The following is an 18,507-nucleotide window of genomic DNA, read 5'->3' as shown; positions in this document are numbered from 1 at the left end:
CTGGTGCAATTTCCTATGGTGCAACCGGTGGTGGGTCTCCAGATGTACAAATCGGTATTTCAGCACCTATGAACGCTAACAGTGGGCGTTTCAGTCATTGCATAGTTGGATGCATGGATGTACACCAGGGAAGGGCTTTGTAATGCCATTTGCATAAAGTCACAGATATGCAGCCACCAATAGGCTCAGAGGGACACGTCTCCCACCACCTCTGAATCCGCCCCATAGTGTTTATAGGCATTTTCACATGCAATTTTTACTTGTGTTTTTTATTGCAGTGGGTAATCAGCCTAAGAAACCTGGGCTGATAAAATGACTTAGGCCCTCATTCAGAGCCGTACGCTCTGAGCAGAGCGCACGCTCTGAATGAGGGCCGGCCTCCATGAAAATGGAGCGTCCTTCTGGACGCTCGTATAGCTGTGGGTCACCACCCACAGGCTATACGAGCGTGCATTTTGATGGCCGCGATGGTCGAGACCATCGCGACCATCGAAATTGCGAGCCGGAGCCTGCGGTTGAGGTTTTCAACTGCAAGCTCCGGAGTGATTTTAGCTCTATCAGAGCCAAAATCACTCCCACTGACATCACTAGTGATGTCAGTGGGCCGGCTTTTGACGGGAGGCGTTCCCGTGGGAACGCCCCCGTCAGGGAGGCACGCCCACGGCACGCCTACCAAAGGGGGCGTGCTGTCAATCAACATTGACAGCACGCCCCCTTTGATCGGACACAACGAGCGAAGGACTTTCCTTCGCTCGTCGCGTCTGGCGCATGCGCACGACGGAGCTCCCTCCGTCGTGCGCATGCTCAGTCCAGAACATCGACCCACTTGCGAGCGGACAGCCGCTCGCGAGTGGGTCTGAATCAGGCCCTTAGTTAGACAATAACATAATATTCTGGCAATGCCATCATTAGTTGGTGTTATTAGAAGAATGCTTCATAAATAGGTTCCCATGCAAAATCGGCATTCACAGAGGGCTGTCTCTTCAGGGTTTTTTTGCCTATAATAAAATTATTTTTTTTTAAAGAAAATATACATCTTCCCCTCTTCACCAGCTCTCTCTCAGCCATCTTATAGATGAACCAGCACTTCCTTAAACGTAACATCTCTAAATGGAACTCATTTTCTTTCACAGTATCACAATGTAAGGACGAAACTGTCAGGTAAATCTTTGAATGAGGAACTGTACCATAGCACTGCAGTTACACCTGTCTCATTTTTGTTAGGGGCACCATATAAACAGAATACATTTAAATAAAGAAATCATTGCTTTAAAAGTCTAAGTTAAATCTACTTTGCTAATATGAAAATATAATTATCAGTTACAGTGTACTACTCATATACAAATGTCTATAGTTACTTTTATAAGGGATCAGCAGTCTGTATAAGGACATGTAGGGCTCACTAAGCACATATTGGGCTGTCAGAAATGAAACTATTTTGTATGTATATTTTCAGCTATAGATTCTTTTAACATTGCTGTGATGTTTTAATACATTTTAAGTATTATTTTTAGCTGTTATTGTGAGGTTTTTTTTGTTATATACCTAAAATATGTGTGATACATTATTTGTATGAATACTGATCTTGGACACATTTCTGTGCTTACCTGTTTTGAAAATGTAGAATGAAGACAATTCTACGAGAAGAACTGTGTCCCTAATGATCCATCTCTTCAGAGTTGTCTACGTGTTTCAGGCGTGCAGACTGCTCTTGATGTGCGTCCATTCACTTCTTCACAGTAATATTATGGTTTACATGAAATTGTATTTAATATAGTTTTCTGTTATTGTCAAATGTCCATTGCAAGTGTCCTTCTCACTGCTCACCTCTAGGTTTTTGCCACTCCTGGAATGTAACCTGTTATTAGTTGCCATGATATTATAAGTACATGTAGATGTTGTAGTCTATCTCTTGTTGAATGATCATCAACTTTCAATATTTTTGTGGGTGACATTACGCAGCACTCATAGCAACCAACTTGTTTCATTCCTTGCCAGTTTCTTTGTTCCCGTCTTTGTTTTCTCCGCCAGTGATACAATCAATTCTACTGCTTGTGCTTCTATATTCACCTACAAATACAAGATGTGATGAGTGCTAATTAATAGCGCACCATAGCTATTAGTACAGAAAGAAACCTAGCGCTCAAAATTATTTCTTATGTTTTTAAGTAATAACTTAAATAGATGTAACTGACCATAATTTGACCATCATAGCTTTATTGAGTTCTATGTGTGTTCCTCTAACTCCATTGGCTATCACCATACATGTAGGGCTCATTGGGCATGCTAATAGAAAGCCAGAAAATTAACGGCTATGGTTATACTGTACTTAGATATTACAAAAATGTGTGCACCCAACAGCTAATTAATAAAATAAACAAGATTCAGCAACCCATAAATAAACAAAGATCCATCATATATGTCAAATAAATTCAGTCACCAATTTTGTTAGTATATCTATTTATTATCATATCTCTTTAGTTTTTAGACATATCGGGGAATTCAATTCTTAGCAATAGACACAATCTGCCTTTCTGGAGCTGCAAATTGTGTTAATCTACATTGTAATACCGTGGCTACTGTAATTGGCCGATACTTGCACAGACAGGCATGGCGGTGATGCCCAGCATCACATCATTGCAGAATTGAATTCCCTCCATAGTCTCTTATCATACATAGAAAAAAAATAAGACACGCCAAGGTGCAAAGTAAAAGAAGCAAGTAACTCTGCACCTTGGCAAGACCATGTTGCACTGCAGGTGAGGGACATATAAAATTTGCAGAGAGCACTTTAGACTAGGGATGTACAGGCTTGGATTAGTTTGGATGTTTCCGCCAAGTTTGGATTTTTCCCGCTAAAAATCGGGTCTCAGAAAGAGGCAAAACGTCATCTTTCATGGACAAATATCTTCTTTCATGGACTTTTGTCCAGGAATTATGATGTTTGTCCATGAAAGATGACGTTTTGCCTCTTACTGAGACCTGATTTTTGGCGCGAAAAATCTGAATTTGGTGGGAAAATCTGAATTTGGCGGGAAAATCTGAACTAATCTGAGCCTGCACATCCCTACTTCAGACATGCTCCTCTCACATCTAAATCTCTCTGAACACCTGCAGTGCAACATGGTTTTGCCAAGGTGTGAAGCTACTTGCTTTTTTCTTGGCTTTGCTCCCAATTCAGAATCAGCCCCTATCTCTCGCAAAGGAAAAGTAAACCTCTGTGGGCCTAATTCAGAATTAGATACAGCGGTTATGTCGGACATAGTGGAGCAATATGTTTCTTCTGCTCATGTGTCTGAATTGCACTGCGCATGCGTCCATATTCCGTCGGAGAGTTGGATTTGCTACTGAGGTGCGCGGACACACACAGTCTCAGAAATGTTTTGAAGTGTTAGGGGTGTGTTGCTGATAGTGGTTGCGTACAGAGACGCGTAATCGTTCACATAGGAGACCATATTCAGAAGGATAATCTGCACCTGCCATAGGACTGGTGCAAGTTTCAATGGTACGATGGATGGTGGGGCATAAAGATAAATCAAATGGTATTTGAGCATCTGAACACACTGACAGTGGGCATCTCAGTTCTTGCACATTAGGATGCACAGAACTACACCAGGGAAGTGCTTGTAGTGCCATTAGCATAAAGTCACAGAAGCAATACCAGCAAATGACGCAGACATGAACGCTGTAGCGTCCGACTCAGAATAAGGCCCAATGTGTAGAACACATTCACTGATGAAGGAAAGGTCAGCCGCCAGCACTTTCCACTGGGACCATCCTTTCCTTACTAACTACTAACAAGCTTATCATGAAAACTCATCAGTGGAAGTTCCTTTATTTACATCATATATTGACCAATAATATATTTTCTTGCCCTCCCAGGATTACGTCAATATTATTATGGGAGTAAGAGAGAAAATCTAGCACAACACCATGTGACACAGACAACTGAGTTTAGTATAAAATACTGCTCTTATATTCATTTCTAAAAATCACGGCATAGAACATATAATAAAAACAGCGTCCTCCCACTCTGTGCCCATGCGCCTACCGGATAGAAGAAGAGAAGAATACACATTAGTATAACAAGGTCCCAGATACTTGTTTCTCTTTTCTATAGACAGTAATTCTAAACAGTGGTGATGACCGTTCATCATTGCCGTTCACTGTTCATGAAAACACTACATGTATCAGGACAGAAAACTGATAAATTGTATCTGTTACTGTTAAATGTTTAATAACTTAATTCAAGGAAAAATATAAAGTTTTTTCTAGTTACCTTTTAAAAAAAAAAGTTGGGATTAAAATTGTCTGTCTATGGATAATGCAAAATTATGCAAAGAGCAATTTCCTTCTATCAGAGTATATTTGCAGAAAAGGGATGATATATATGTTTAATTTCCCTTCATTCATCCCTGTATGCATATACTGTGCAGGCACCATGACGTGATTGATGCAAAAAAAAATCGATGCAAAAAGATGGTGGCCTCACAAATCAAAATATAGAGGAGTGTTCTCCAATCAAAGATCTCCACATCTGTATATACATATTATGTGGGTGTAACTGCAGATATTAATGTCTAAAAGAAATATTGCTGCAAAAAAATCGATACAAAAAATGGTGGCCTCACAAATCAATTTAGAGGAGTGTTCTCCAATCAGTATCAAAGATCTCCACATCTGAATATACATATTATGTGAGTGTAACTGCAGATATTAATGCATAAAAAAAATTATAGAATGCAAAAATATCGATGCAAACAAATGGTGACCTCACAAATCAAAATACAGAGGAGTGTTCTCCAATCAATATCAAATCAATATCAAAGATATATACATATTATGTGAGTGTAACTGCAGATATTAATGCATATAGACGGCGCCCGGCATCCTGATCGAAGTGATGCCAGGCGCTGCTGCGGACAACCGCGGGGGGGGGGGAGGAGGGCTAGGTTTAGGGCTCGCGGGGGGGACTTAGGGTTAGGCATCCCTCCGGGAGGTAGGGTTAGGCTAGGGGGAGGGAGGGTTAGGGCTAGGGACCCCCAGGGGAAACTTAGGTAGGGTTAGGCACCCCTCCAGTGGACTTTAGGTTTAGGCGGTGAGGAAGGGGCGGGTTAGGTTTAGGCACTTAGAGGGGGAATTGGGGTTAGGCACTGGGGGAGAAGGTTAGGGTTAGACACCCATAAGGAGGGTTAGGGTTAGGGGGGTTAGGTTAGAACATACTTACATGCGGATGATCAGGATTTTCAGCCGTGTCGGCCTGCCGCTGCCGGGATTTGAAAATTCGTATGTATTCCCTGCTGCTAGATACCTCTTTGTCTTCCTTCATTGTGCTATTGGGACTCCTCAGACTCTCATTTCCCGCCCAATACCTTATGACAAGACGGGAAAAAGCAGAGAAGAGGAGCCCCATATAATAGCACATCTTCTCATCCCCATTTTTTGGTGCTAAACCATCACTTTACATACCTCTTGGGAATATATTTTTCTATACAGTTATCATGAACGTATAAGCATCCAGTCTCTGGTATAAATACCAGACATATATATCTCTGGATAAATCAACATGACTTATTAACGTATAGACCATGTATTATGCAAACTGTCCTCAACAAATGATTATTTGAGGGGTCATATATTTTCATTAAGGTCGTTTATATGCATTAATATCTGCAGTTACACTCACATATTATGTATATACAGATGTGGAGATCTTTGATATTGATTGGAGAACACTCCTCTATATCTTGATTTGTGAGGCCACCATTTTTTTGCATCAATCAAATTTTTTTGCATCAATTTTTTTGCATGAATCAAATTTTTTTTGCATCATTTTTTTTCGGATCATTTACATCAGGTGCCTGCACAATATATGCATACGGGGATGAATGAAGGGAAATTAAACATATATAATCCCTTTTTTTTGCAAATATACTCTGATAGAAGGAAATGATCAGCTCTGATTAATTAATAGCGGAAGCTTCAAAATGTTTATTTATGCACTAATCTTCTTACAAGACAGTATTAACTATGATAATGTATAAAATACTGCTGCTTATTATTTCGCTTTGGTAGCCTATGTTGTTGTTTTGTAACATTTATCATTGATAACCAACTCTATAGATTCTGTGACCAGACGAGATTTGGTCATTGTTACTGATTTATACCAGAACGATGACACATGCATGCATGATATCATCGGCATTCTATGTTAAATGTATATTTGTTTATGTGCGTGATTATTAATATTGTTAGTGTATACATTTTTAATAATATCCTAATTAAAAGTTAAGTTTTATATATTTTTCTTTTGGGAGTACCTGAACACCCATATAGCTACTGCATACCTACAGTATTATTCTCTTAATACGTATATTATTTAACTACACTGTGACTATTCAAGCGTGCCACCTACCAGGAGTCCTTTGTGATCCTTTTCCTCTCTTGGATACTTTTTCAAGTTACCTATATCTGACTCTGGGGTGCACCACTAGCAGGTTAAGACTGTTTTCCTTTTGAATACAGATACATAGGGATTTTTAGTATAATACACTACAATTATTTGTACTATACTACTAGTTTTTTAGTCACAATTTGTTATATTACAAATATTTTTGCATTGTTGTAACTGTGCAGCTACAGACTTGTTTCCTTGTTACTCCCTTCTTGGTGCCTAAACCTAACCTCCCCTCCCCGCACCCTAAACCTGACCTCCCCCTCCCCGCACCCTAAACCTTACCCTCCCTCTAGTGCCTAACCCTCCCATTAACCCCACTACTTACCTTCAGGATGCCAGCACCGAGATTCTGACAGATGTCGGGATTCCGGCACGGGCATTCTGACCGCCAGAATCCCATTTGGAACATATCCCAACAGTAACTGCCAGATCCAAACCAAGAAGTAAAGTGATCGTGCAAAACTTCTCGGACATGGGCTCCTTTGGATCCCATGTCCCTGCAAGTCTTTGTTTAATACATTGCACCGATACATCATTACCTACTGTTGCGACATGTGGCAATAAGAAATTATGGCTATCGGGGCTATGATGCAGCCACTGATAAATCGGACACTTATTTTATCAAGCTAAAGAAGCCTTAGGGCAGTGGTAGGCAACAACCAGAGAGCCTTCACCTGCGACCCACAGCACTGTGTCCCTGTTGTGACTTATTCTATGTATGGAGTGGCCACCATTGGCGGATGTTACCTATGGGCTGCAGCTCCCCCAGGGTAAAATCTGCCACCTCAGTGAGCCAGTTGCAGTCTGTGACTGCACTGGCTACACTGTGACAGGCAGAGGCTTCCCATTGGAAGCACTACCTGCCAGTCACATACACAACAGGCTGTCTCAGGGGGAGATGTCTCCTCCCCCTGGAACTGCCCGTCTGGGCTGCTATTAGCAGAGTGTGGCTTCCAGTAGGAAGCCGCTACTCTGCCTTTCAGCTAGCCCTACCCAGCTCCTAGGGGCTCCAGGTGCCTGTCAGATCCATTGTGCAGGCACTAGGAGCCGGTAAGTGTTACTTCTGCACACTCTCCTTTTCAGCAGCGGCAGCCCCATATAAGAGGATAGGAGCCGCCGCTGGTGGCCACCATCCACCATTGAACCTCTGTGGCTTATTTACCATCGGTTTCAGACTAACCCTGCGCAGCACTTTTTAGAGAGGAGGAGGAGGAGGAGGAGGAGGAGGAGGAGGAAAAGAATTACGTGTATTCTGCACCATGTGCTTTCCCTCCTTCCTTCGTGGGCTTTGGCTGTGCAGATAAGTATTTTTAGACATATAGGAAGGGGCATGTTCGGGGATAGTGCCTATTTTTGAAAAAGCATTTCAGGGAAAAAGTGAAAGCATCACCTATCAGCGCGGCGTTAAAGTGGATGTGTACTGCTACATTTGAGTGGCGTGCCATAAAATTTATTTAAATGTAAACTAGCCCCAAAGATGTTAGTAAGATCTATTTGTTGATGAAAACGCACTGATACTTTTCAGGGATTGCTCATGTATTGTGTATTACAAGTGGTTCCATATAAGAGGCCAAGAGAAACTTTATATGAAAAAATGCATGTAGCCATAGGGATCACTGTGCCTTATAATAACCAATGCAGGGAAATCGCACTGATTGATTATACCATTTGAATGTATATATCTCTGATTTATTTTTTTCTCCAAGTATATAACAACTACATAATGGGGGTAAGGTGCAATCAAGGATATTGTTAGACTCCTCAGGGAGTCAGGGAGATTGCTGCCATTTCTGGGAGCTTCCCTGGCATTCAGGGAGAGTTGGCAAGTATGTGTTGGGGAGGTACGAGTGCATATGAAGGAGTAATAAATGGCATGTGGGAAGGTTTGAATCTCATTTGAAGCAATTGTGGAATATATGTAATATTTGAGGGCCTGTGAGGATTTCAGTCCATGCAGTGGCATTTTGTGGCAAGTGGGCATCTGAGGGCATGTGGTGGAATTTTGGAACATAAGCGTATTTTAGGCATAAATGGTGTGGGGTGTTTAGGTAATATTGGGGCTTTTTTATTCATAAAATGAAGGGTAATATGAAAAGTAGATTGCACTGCTTTACAACATATAAATAAAAATCAGGTTTAATTGTTTAATCGTCTCTGCAAATTATCCTTTTTTAATAGAAAATCTCCTTTATAATTCATATTATTACATTCATTCGATTCCAACAGTCTCTTGTTCAATGTAATTATTCCCAACAATGAAATAATTGCCCCATTTAACCCTTATTAAAAAATCTATGCCACACTGTACAGTATATTTTTTCTGCGCCAATGCTCACCTACTATTCCATTGTTATCTTAGAATAGTCCCTAAACTACAGCATCTCTGAACTGTGCCATGAATCATTCCTCAGTAAAACATGTGCAACAAAAATTATTTTTTCTGTGTGCCTCTAAATCATACATATGATGGATTTGTGCAAAAGAAAGATAACTAAACCAAATCAGCTCTGCAAAAGGATTTATCCTTGACAGACATTCTAGGTATGGCCTTGTGCCCCCACCACACTTCCACCCCCACTCCTCCAACACTGCTCATCGTGAGAAAGTGGCGAGGACATGTCATTGGGAAACAAGGCTCTTTTCAAATTCATATTAATTTATCCATGCACTCCGGCTGAGCCGCAAGGAGCCTAGAGAGGGAGGAGGGTGGGTCAGCAGAGGCGGCAGAGGGAAGAGAAAGGGGGATGGGGCAAGTGGGAGAGGTTTGAATAGGATCTTAGACACAATAATGGCATTCATAGTTGGATTGAGCAGACACAATAAGAGCGTCCTGTGTGTGTTGGATGGACAAAATGGCTCCATCCCAATCTTTTTTTCTCCCCCTCATTATATAATAGACATGCATTGTGTGCAGTCCTCTCTAAACAGTGAATGAGACTCATGTTTGTGTAACTGTCCAAGGGATGGAGGCAGGAGATGATGTTGTAGAAGAGACGTTACCATCTTATTGTTCTATAGCATTGGACTTGCACAATGTTAGATAAATGTTTCACTGGTCATTGCTGCTAACGTTTTTATTATTATTTAAGACAGACAGAAAAAGCTATTGAAGTTTTACATTAAAGCAAAATACATGTGACCAGCTAAAGATGTCAGTAAAGCATTAAGTTGACCAATGACTTAACCTCTGTCAATGACCATATTACTTGTATACACATTTACTTTCATAGTTCATATTGTATAAGTATATATACTGATGTATAAAATCCAATGGAGGCAGCACTCAGAAATAATCACAGGAACACAAGGCGTGTAGAGTAATATTTCAGTATATTAAATATTTTTTCTATTTAATAGAATTCAAAAGTTGGTCTACACCAGAGGTTCCCAAACTCTGTCCTCAAGGCACCCTGACAGTCCAGGTTTTAAGAATATCCATTCTTGACCACAGGTGACTTCACTAGTACCTCATTCAATTTGATTTAACCACCTGGGCAGGATGCACCAATGTCAGAAATGCGGTCAAATCGCATTTCTCATATGCCCCAAGCCCAGGGGCGTATCTATAATGGGTGCAAGGTGTATGGGGCCCCACATCACACACCCTGCACCAATATTTTTAATACTTACCTTTCCGGGGTCCCACGTCAGCGGTATCAGCGCTGTAAAAATAGTTTTCCCGACGTTTTGCACATGCACAGTAGGGAAATCGCTGGGAAAATGGCTGCCGCACCATTTTCTCGGTGACCTGTGCATGCGCAGTAGACTCTGGGCACAAACTAGTGCCCAGAGTCTACTGCTGCGGTGATGCGCCTAGTGCACTGCCAGCCACCGGAGAGAGAGGAGGGGGCAGTGGCGGAACTCCCAGAGACAATGAAGTCATTTGCCGCCGGGCTCCAGCCCTTAAGGGAGCACCTGGCTCCATTGTCCCACGGGCTGTTCCGGGCACTGCTATGGAGATGGAGCGCCGCTGATCGGCGCTCCACCTCCACTGGCGTCACTACGTGGGGTGCGGTCGCACCCCCTATTTGCCGGGCGCCCGCTGAGTGTGTTACACACTCAGCGGGCCCCCACCTCCTTCTTCCCCATGGCGGTAGCCGGAGGAACGGAGCTCACTCCTGAGCTCCGCTTCCGGGTCCCGCAATGCACTATGGGAGTGACGTCATGACGCCACTCCCATAGATCTGAGGAGCGGGCGCGCCGGGGACGGAAGGCAGCAGCACTGGAGCGGGGTTTCAGGTAAGTATTGTTTTTTTTTTTGTGTGTGTGCGCGCTCGCGGGGGGGGGGGGGCTCACTAGAGGGGGCATTATTGGCGGCTCACTACAGGGGGCATTACTGGGGGCTTACTACAGGGGGCATTACTGAGAGCACTACAGGGGGCATTACGGGGGCTTACTACAGGGGGCATTACAGGGGGCTTACTACAGAGGGCATTACAGAGAGCACTAAGGGGGCATTATGGGGGCTTACTACAGGGGACTTACTACAGGGGGCTTTCTGCAGGGGGCATTACTGGGGGCTTTCTACAGGGGGGCTTACTACAGGGGGCATTATGGGGGCTTACTACAGGGGGCATTACTGGGGACTTTCTACAGGGGGCATTACTGGGGGCTAACTACTGGGGGCACTACAGAGAGTTTACTACTGGGGGCACTACAGGGGTCCTTACTACTGGGGCACTGCAAAGGGGGACCACTACTGGAGGTACTGTATAGGGGGACCATTACTGGGGAGCACTACATAGGTGGCACTGCATAGGGGGACCTCTACAGAGGGCACTGCACAGGGGGACCACTACTGGGGGAACTGCATAGTGGGGCGGCAGCTGGGGCTGGCATAGGTGCTGGGGGGTAGTACATTTTAATTTAGGGGGGGCACCAACATTTATCTTGCCTCCGGGCAACTGGGAGGAAGTTACGCCACTGGGAGGGGGCCCCAGATGGAGACTGCACATGGGCCCCCTCCTCTCTTAATATGCCTCTGACCAAGCCCCAGAATGTGATACATTCCGAGGCTTGGTTGCGGTGGGCAACACCATCTTTATATACCCTATGTCCATACGCCCCTATTGTAAACTCACTTCCCACCCCCCAGTGGAATCCATCCCCATGGCAAAAGCCCCCCAACCCCTAATGGTAATAGATTTCAGTGGTAGTCCCCACCCTCCCAATGTCAATAGGCCTTCACTGTATTGGTACCCTACACCTGTCCATGTATCACTTAATATGCAGTTGTATAATCTTTATATTCCCCCTCGTGGGCAAAAATCATTTTTGTGGGGAATACCTCACCCACTACCACCCCTAGTTACAAAAGATGTCTCCCCAAAATCCCCCTCCCCTTGTGCCATAGCCCAACTCTTTCACCTTATTGCGGAGCTTTGGACAGGGAGGACTGATCATCATATCATCAGCATATTTGTGCTTGGAAGGGAACTCCCCACACTTTTCGTTTACGGTGCATGTTCCCCGGAGTGCCTTTCGTATTGTATTGTGGGTCGCGATTTAGGGAGTGATGTTGGCAGTTACATATGTACAACAGATTTCCTCTATAACAGATGGGGGATGCGACCGTGACAGCTAAAGCCCAGCTGGCTGTGATGGCATCCCATGCGACTGTGCCAGGTAAGTGGTTAAGGAACATATCTGTCATTCAGGTTAAAAGGAAGAGGGTGGGTCAAATGAGGCTTGTGAAGCAGCGGGGCACCCTCTCCCCTCATGACAAATTCATGCCAGGGTCAAATCTAGTTGCAACACTTTATGAATCAGCCCATAAACCTCAGTACAGAAAACTGCGGAGGCTATGGTATTTTTATGTGTTATTGTAGCACAGGAATGGGCAACATAAATTCCACAAAACCCACTAGATGGAAGAGTTTTAGAAAATAACTTTGCATGGAAATAATATGTGGCATGTTTAGAAACAATGGGTGCAGATCACAGGGCCGTAGCTAGGGTAGTGCGGCCGGTGCCATCGCAAAGGGCACCACAGAACAGGGGGCGCTGTTTGGGCCTGTCAAATTTCTGTTTATTATCATTCTTGCTTGTAGTTGCCTCTTATTTCATCCCCAGCATCTCCTGGCCTCTCTTATCTCTTCCCTGGCTCTTCCCCGTGAAGCCATGGCCCTTTTTGGGTGCATTATGTCCCTTTGAAAAATGAGGGGGCGCCAATGCTCTTTCTGGCACAGGGCACCAAAAAGTCTAGTTACGGCTTTGGCAGATCATGCCATTTTAAGGAGAGATATTAATATTAAAAGTAAGCCATATAAACTTCCTACTGAATGAGAGTATTGGTGTTGCTGGTGTTTGTAAAGCTGGTCTAATATTCATGATGGAAGCATCATTTTGTTGCTGATGTTTTAAAGCTAACAATTTGCTGTATGCTATACTTGGTACATGGCCAACAATAGGCTCTTTTGAATCTCCTAGCATTGCAAAAATCCATAACATTCACAATGCATCTGACAATGACATTTAACAATCTTGCAGAAAATACAATAACACTGCATTGATTAGCGTATTTGCATATCTTCCCTCTATTTCTTATTTTTCAGTAAGGAAAACAAAAACACCTCTAAAAGTCTTGTGTTATATATGAAGGAGCCAGGCATCGAACTCATTGTACGAGAAAAATAAGTCAAGTAGACATCCAAGTTATATCACTAGAATATCCCACGTCATGTGTTATGCTTTCTATATCTTTCTGGCCAAAGTCTTTCTATAGCTTTCTGGTAATAGTAATCGGTAATGTCATTTTCTTTTGTTGTAAATTACATATTAAATTATCTTTCTTAGAAAATTAATTTTGAACAAAATTCACACACATTAACAACACCAGTTCCCCTTTACCTTTGTTTTGGAAGGAATTGTTCTTCCATTTCCTAATGGATGAGCAACACAATAGAGACCCAGTGTTTTAAGTCTGGGCAGGAGGAGGGAACTCGGCAGGTAGTAAAGGACAGGACTTTACAGTGTAAATAGACCAACATCATGATAATTAGTGAGGAGCATTAGAGGACTGCAATAAACAAAATCTGTTTAGAAATAAGGATTACACTGGGAATTGTCTGAAGTTAATTAACAAAGTCATCTTGTTTAATTCACTACAAAACAACTCTGCTTTTATTGCACACTCATTATAAGGTAATCAAATTTACTTACAACCTGTCATTGAAGAGTCTTGGCTGAGAAAGGGAATTGGGATGATGCTGGATAACAGCCAATGGCAAAACATACTCTTGAAGTGTTTACGTTCCAGTAGATAAGTAGATCAATGAATCAGGCCTAACACTGATTTCATTTCTAAACTGGCTAAAGAAAAACATTTGAACATGTCCAGAATTTTGTTGCAACGTGGGTTAGACAGACGTCGACACAAAAAAAAGCCTTTTGTTCTAGGTGTTTCTCACAAAAGATTTGTGGTTAGGTCGAAATCAGTGTCACTTGTCTTTCAACGTATATGCATAAAATTCAGCTGCATATTGATATGGGACACAGACTGTGTATATATTAGTGATGTGAGCCGAGCTGACCTCAGCGGGGTGAGATGTCGTTTGGGCGTGAGAAAAACTCTGAGACCCTTTTCACAGCTGTTCAGAGCTTCCCATTGAAGCTGAGGAGAGCAGAGTTAACTGTCTCCCCTCCCTACCTCTTCCCATTCATTCTGCAAACCCCCTTTGAGAGATCCTTAAAAATACACCTCATTACTCAGTGCCGGTTGTATTCAAGATCCCGCAGTGCTTCTGGTATCTTAGCGAATCCCTGCAGTTTCCATGTGTATTTTTTTTTAGAATTCTCTTCTTTTTTGGGGGGATTGGAGAGTTCAAGTAGAAATTCATCATAAAACCAATGTGCATATTTTCATGAGAGATGGGAATTTCATTACAAAGATTAAATCAATACTTTTCAGAATATTATAGTGAAATTAATATATTTCATAGGGATTGTAACAATACTAACATAAGACCAGTTTATTGCAATGCGAAACAAAAGGCCTGAGACCAGAGACATATTACTTCCTAGATTACAAACAGCTCAGTTACCAGGGATTTTACTCCTTTTGGGACTTCTTATTGGTTGACATTTTTCGCCTTAAATCATTTTCACCAATGTCTTTGCATCTTGTTACTATGTGGTACCATTGCTCAGTTTATCTTTTTTTATACACCATATGACATTGACAAACGTCTTTGTTTCAACTGGGAGCGGAGAGTATTGTCATCTCCACTGTTTACAATTTTTTAGTCATAATAATCTAGTTTTAACAAGATAATCATTGTTAAAAATCTTATAACACCAATAACGCTATAGGTAAATGAGCCAGAGAAACTGTTGTAGATAATTGGAATGAATAACTTGGCAGCTTGTGCATTTAGTGCACTGTCTGCTAATAACAAGGCACCTACAATCTCTAATATCAAGGTATAACAATATTCACAATCTTTTTTAGTGTTTTTACCACTATTTTCTCAATGATGTTGATACTATATTCAAGGCCAAAGCCATTTATACCATTAAAACATTGTAGGAAAATCAATATTTATTTTTTAATTTTTAAATGATAAATGTTTCGTACTGGGTTTGTCAGATATAAGTAATGTTAGAGCATTGTTCTGTTTACAGATAAGTGCGGAACCCCGAGTTTTGGTTCTAATTCATCGTCGTGTTTTGGTTTTGGCAAAACCACTTCAAGTGATTTGGCTCGGATTCAGTTTTGGATTTCTTAAAAATCTATGAAAATTGAAAATAAAAAATTAGTTAAAAATTGATGAAGCAGCTATTTTGGACATGTTTACATGCAATCCAAAATCGAACCGGGACTCCGTTCGACTCGGAACCCCAAAGTGATTGCAAACTAGGGCTCAACTCGACTCATAACCCATAAGTTCGGGTGTGTTCGTATTTCAGGTAAACCGAACCGCATATCTCTAGTTCTGTTTTGGGCACTATTAGCAGCATTACTAGAGGCATAGAATTACCGTGCAAATATAGTCTCACTCATTGCTCCCATGCTCCCTACTCTCACCCCCCCACGCCCACATTCATTGGTAAAGGTTTTTTTAATCAATAGGTTTTTTTTTAGAAGAAAAATATATAAGCATGGGGGCAGCTTACACAAAACAAAGATGATAATGAGAAGGGAGAGTAACAACTAGGAGTAGCGGGGGCAAATACAATTACAATATAACCATTACATTCTTCAGAAACCAAAAAAACAAGTGGAGGCCATGTGGTCTATAAAAAGCAGTGAGTCACAGTTATTTGTAGTCCTGACTAATGAAGATCCCACCACGTCCTTGACATAGTCATGCCTGTGAAGCCACTTAGCAATAGGGGAAGGCACAAAGGTAGAATACAGTTCCCCCCGTAATCTCCATGTCACAGCTATACTGGATTTTATATATGGTCTTGGCCAAATTGGGAGGTAGCAGAATTTTCCAGTTCTGTGCTACTGCAACCCTCCTTGCAAAAAAAAATAAAAATGTAGCCCAACACATATCTACAATGTTTGGGGTTCTGGTTGGGAGGTGTAATGATGCAATTATACAACTTCCTGTGTGTGTGGGGGGGTGGGGGGGAGGGTTAAATTAGTATTAAGGACCTTATCAGTCAGGTAGAAAACTTCTTGCCCAAGTGGTTGGATTATTGGGCAGTTCAGACTAAATTCATAATAGTTTATATCTCAGTACAATTGCTCCCAAAAGTTCTTTTTTTAATTTAGTTTTTTAATTTTATTATTATTTCAGCTCTTTACTTTGAACTTGCACAGCTGTAATCTAATCAGAATATACTGCAAGATGTCTCCCTTTTGCCAGCACTAACTGAGTTAGGGAATCGGTATGTAATGCCGGCTGTTGGGATGCCTACTGTCAAAATACAGACAGCGGCATACCGTTCGGGTAAGTATACTTACCCTCCACCTTCTCCCCCTAACTCTAACCCTCTGTTCCTGTAGCCTAACCCTAACCCTCTCCACCCCGCTCCCGTTAGTGCGTAAACCTAAGTCTTCCACCTTCGTGTCTAAACCTAACCCTCCCCCTTAGTACCTAACCCTAACCCCCACAGTGGTGCCTAACCCTAACCCTCCCCCCTAGGGGTGCCTAACCCTAACCGCCCCTAAAACCTAACGCTAACCCCGCTATGCTACTTAAACCTAACCCCCCCACCCCCTTGGCTACCAGCTAAGGGCACCCCAGACTTACTTCTTTCGGGTTGGTGTCCTTCTGGATTCCGATGTCTATCTAAAGTTCCTAGTCGAGCTTCCCACGTAGGGATTTAACCCGCGGCCTCCGGTCTCATAACTACATCCCTTGAGTTTGTGTATAGAACATTTATCCACAGCCATAGTGCCTATGCTTATGAACTTCCTTTCTCAAAGGCTTTGTCCTGCTAATGTCATCACGTGACATCACAAGGCTACCTTGTACAGGTGGGCGCTTTATGCACATATTAAAAGACCAGGAACTAATCAGCATGGTTTCTAGCCATATATAGTACTAAAAATCTAGGTTGTCACTAACTGAGAACATATAGTAAACATGTCTGGGTGGCATGGTGGCCCCTTTGTGTTTGTAACCTTGTGAGATCGCAGGAAGTTATATATCCCTCTCTTGGAGGTACACTCTTGTCATATGTTGGATATTTTTTTTCTATAAAAAGCAGCAGATCTTCCTCAAAATTCACCTCTTGCTGTCAATTGAGCACTAGTTGCTAACCTGTAGGAGGAGAAGATCATACACTCTAGAATAAGTATACATATATATCTGTTGTCGTGATTGGAAGAAACCTATAAACAGCTAAGTATGTCACAAGTTATACATTGGAAGTATGTTTGTACATATGAATTAGAAACACAAAACAAATATTAAATATATAGGATACTGTGAACTGGGGTAAGTTGTAATGCACCTTTAATTATCATGGAAAAACACATATTTGCTACAGTATAGAAAGCTGACCATCTATCTCTCTATTCCCTAAGCCCTACATCTACTAGTAATTACTCTCAACTGACATACCTGTCGCCATTTTCAGTGCCTCACCCCCCCCTATGCATGTAGCACTCGATAGCAGGTCACTATTTCATAGACCATAGATGAAACTATAGGAAAATTCACATGTGCTCAAACTAGAATTTGGAAAACAATTTTTGGTTAATTGCTTAAAAATTCTGCTATGATTCTGAAATAATGATGGAAGTCGCTTTAATAAAGTCAAACTAACAATATAATTATGTCAAACAAACAAAAAAAATAAAAAAATCCATTGTAATTGTTGTTGACATTCTACAACAATTTTCTCAGGGACTAGGGAGAGATGTACCAGGCCTTGGAGAGAGATAAAGCGCCAACCAATCAGCTGTTAATTGTCATTTTTGAAACACAGCCTTAAACATCACAGGAGCTGAATGGTTGGTACTTTATCTCTCTCCACTGTATCTCTCCGAGGCTTGATACATCTTACCCTAAGTTACAAAGTAGGGGATAATGAAGGGACAGTTACTGAAGTAATCAATGTTTCTATATGGAATGACAAATATCGTTGCACAAACTTTACCATTATGGATAAAGTCAAAACATTTGAATAATATATGGCAGCTCTTCACCAAATTCAGTAGGCATGTGCTCTTAAAAAACCTAAACAAATGAGTTGCATTTGTGCTGAGGGACTGATTCAAAGATGGACGCTAATGCTCTCACAGCTGCGATTTCACACAACTTACCCGAGCATAAGGACGCCCACTGCTGCCTTCTCAAATGCGTATGATGTCACTTACCTGTGTAAATATTGGTAAAATCGATGCACATTGAGCAGCCATCTAGCCCTTGCAGCAGGTCTGACCAGCCACTGCAGCTCTCCTGACACGCAGAGGGCACTCATGCTACATAGGAGATCGCAATGGCTAATTTATGCTAGCCCATGTAACAGCGTTTAAACGGTCAGACACACCTGCGTTATTTTGCCCCCGTTGCCTCCCCTAAATGCTGGCTACCTGTCATTTGCTTTGCGAATGGGTTCTCTGTGCATGCGCTATCACAAGACAATCACAG

At 42.0% G+C, this 18,507-nt stretch overlaps 1 long non-coding RNA gene across 2 annotated transcripts in view; it reads right to left on the bottom strand.

The window, feature by feature from the left end:
* LOC148517569 (uncharacterized) overlaps positions 1-18,507 on the bottom strand; it is an 88,188-nt gene that overhangs the window by 19,577 nt on the left and 50,104 nt on the right. For both annotated transcript variants that reach the window (XR_015879267.1, XR_015879266.1), the window contains one exon: positions 1,608-2,070. This is a non-coding gene — a long non-coding RNA (uncharacterized LOC148517569). The remainder of the gene's footprint in view (positions 1-1,607; positions 2,071-18,507) is intronic.

The sequence above is a fragment of the Taudactylus pleione genome, unplaced genomic scaffold (genome assembly GCF_031769625.1).
Source record: "Taudactylus pleione unplaced genomic scaffold, aTauple2 ptg000214l, whole genome shotgun sequence".
NCBI lineage: Eukaryota > Metazoa > Chordata > Amphibia > Anura > Myobatrachidae > Taudactylus > Taudactylus pleione.
This window is presented reverse-complemented; position numbering and strand designations above follow the sequence as displayed.